This window comes from Osmerus mordax, unplaced genomic scaffold (genome assembly GCF_038355195.1).
Source record: "Osmerus mordax isolate fOsmMor3 unplaced genomic scaffold, fOsmMor3.pri Scaffold_59, whole genome shotgun sequence".
Classification (NCBI taxonomy): domain Eukaryota; kingdom Metazoa; phylum Chordata; class Actinopteri; order Osmeriformes; family Osmeridae; genus Osmerus; species Osmerus mordax.
In genome coordinates this window covers 9414-12500 of record NW_027120616.1, presented here as the reverse complement: position 1 = coordinate 12500, position 3087 = coordinate 9414, and positions in this window count along the sequence as shown.

The window sequence follows — 3087 nt, the reverse complement described above, 5'->3', positions numbered from 1 at the left end:
ATAGGCTCATTCGAAAGGTATTAACCGGGGGCACACGGAAAACCGGGACTAATAACGCGCACGTGCGCGTGCGCGAAACGGGAAGCAAAAGAAAACTTCAATCGGAGCTACAACCGTGAACCGTCGCAGATAGGGCGGAAATTTCAACGCACGTCGCTGCGTCTCACTCCAACTTAAATAACAAAACTGTCCCCAGCGAAATCGGTTGGATAAAACGGAAACGGGAAGCGAAAGAAAACGTTAAACGTCAACACCGAAATGGCTATCGTCAATTCCAATGTGAAAACAACTCGCACGTATGTGTCTTACTCTAAAGCAGTGTATAAAACTATCCCCAGCCAAATCAGAGCTACGCAACGAAAACGGGAAGCGAAACAAAACTTTAAACGGAGCTACCGAATTGGAAATCATCAATCCTGGGAAAATAACAACTCACACGTGTGCCCCTTATTCTAACTTGAATTTAGAAACCGTCCTCAACAAAATCCCACGTTCGGGTGAATAACTGTGAATTTTAAGGCACATGCCTCTCTGGGCTGGGAGAGTGCATTCAAATAGGAGAAATTGGCTTCATTTAGAGGCATCTCCACTTAGGGACGTCGTAGCACCTTAACTCGGGTGGCGTTGGAAAGGTCTGGTCCAGGGGAACACGGGCGTGTCAAGTTTGCCACGCGCACGCGCATCCCCGCTAAACAGGGGCCAAAACAAAACTTTAAACGGAGCTACCGAATTGGAAACCATCAATCCTGGGAAAATAACAACTCACACGTGTGCCCCTTATGCTAACTTGAATTTAGAAACCGTCCTCAACAAAATCCCACGTTCGGGCGCAAAACTGCACGTTTGAGGCCACATTTTCAATGATGCTGGAAACTTACATTCAAAGCTGGGAAAATGTGCTCATCTACAGGCATCCCCACTTAGGGACGTCGTAGCACCTTGACTCGGGTGGCGTTGGAAAGGTCTGGTCCAGGGGAACACGGGCGTGTCAAGGTTGCCACGCGCACGCGCATCCCCGCTAAACAGGAGCCCAAACAAAACTTTAAACGGAGCTACCGAATTGGAAACCATCAATCCTGGGAAAATAACAACTCACACGTGTGCCCCTTATGCTAACTTGAATTTAGAAACCGTCCTCAACAAAATCCCACGTTCGGGCGCAAAACTGCACGTTTGAGGCCACATTTTCAATGATGCTGGAAACTTACATTCAAAGCTGGGAAAATGTGCTCATCTACAGGCATCCCCATTTAGGGACGTCGTAGCACCTTGACTCGGGTGGCGTTAGAAAGGTCTGGTCCAGGGGAACACGGGCGTGTCAAGGTTGCCACGCGCACGCGCATCCCCGCTGAACAGGAGCCCAAACAAAACTTTAAACGGGGCTACGGAAAAGGGGAGGGCTTTTTCGGGGACAACCACCACTCACCTCGGTTCCCCCCATCCCAACTTGAATTTAGAAACCGTCCCCAGCCAAATCCCACGTTCGGGGGCAAAACTGCTCGTTTGAGGCCACATTTTCAATGATACTGGAAACTTACATTCAAAGTTGGGAAAAGGTGTTCATTTACAGGCATCTCCACTTAGGGACGTCGTAGCACCTTAACTCAGGCGGCGTTAGAAAGGTCTGGTCCAGGGGAACACGGGCGTGTCAAGGTTGCCACGCGCACGCGCATCCCCGCTAAACAGGAGCCCAAACAAAACTTTAAACGGGGCTACGGAAAAGGGGAGAGCTTTTTCGGGGACAAACACCACTCACGTCGGTGCCCCCTGTTCCAACTTGAATTTAGAAACCGTCCTCAACAAAATCCCACGTTCGGGTGAATAACTGTGAATTTTAAGGCACATGCCTCTCTGGGCTGGGAGAGTGCATTCAAATAGGAGAAATTGGCTTCATTTAGAGGCATCCCCACTTGGGGACGTCGTAGCACCTTAACTCAGGTGGCGTTAGAAAGGTCTGGTCCAGGGGAACACGGGCGTGTCATGTTTGCCACGCGCACGCGCATCCCCGTTGAACAGGAGCCCAAACAAAACTTTAAACGGGGCTACGGAAAAGGGGAGGGCTTTTTCGGGGACAACCACCACTCACCTCGGTGCCCCCCATCCCAACTTGAATTTAGAAACCGTCCCCAGCCAAATCCCACGTTCGGGGGCAAAACTGCACGTTTGAGGCCACATTTTCAATGATACTGGAAACTTACATTCAAAGTTGGGAAAAGGTGTTCATTTACAGGCATCCCCACTTGGGGACGTCGTAGCACCTTAACTCAGGCGGCGTTAGAAAGGTCTGGTCCAGGGGAACACGGGCGTGTCAAGGTTGCCACGCGCACGCGCTTCCCCGCTGAACAGGAGCCCAAACAAAACTTTAAACGGGGCTACGGAAAAGGGGAGGGCTTTTTCGGGGACAACCACCACTCACCTCGGTGCCCCCCGTCCCAACTTGAACTTAGAAACCGTCCCCAGCGAAATCCCACGTTCGGGCGAATAACTGTGAATTTTAAGCCCCTTTTCCTCTCAAGCTGGAAACGTGCAAAGTTGGGAAAAGGTGTTCATTTACAGGCATCTCCACTTAGGGACGTCGTAGCACCTTAACTCAGGCGGCGTTAGAAAGGTCTGGTCCAGGGGAACACGGGCGTGTCAAGGTTGCCACGCGCACGCGCATCCCCGCTGAACAGGAGCCCAAACAAAACTTTAAACGGGGCTACGGAAAAGGGGAGGGCTTTTTCGGGGACAACCACCACTCACCTCGGTGCCCCCCATCCCAACTTGAATATAGAAACCGTCCCCAGCCAAATCCCACGTTCGGGGGCAAAACTGCTCGTTTGAGGCCACATTTTCAATGATACTGGAAACTTACATTCAAAGTTGGGAAAATGTGCTCATCTACAGGCATCCCCACTTGGGGACGTCGTAGCACCTTGACTCAGGCGGCGTTGGAAAGGTCTGGACCAGGGGAACACGGGGGTGTCAAGTTTGCCACGCGCACGCGCTTCCCCGCTGAACAGGAGCCCAAACAGAACTTTAAACGGGGCTACGGAAAAGGGGAGGGCTTTTTCGGGGACAACCACCACTCACCTCGGTGCCCCCCAT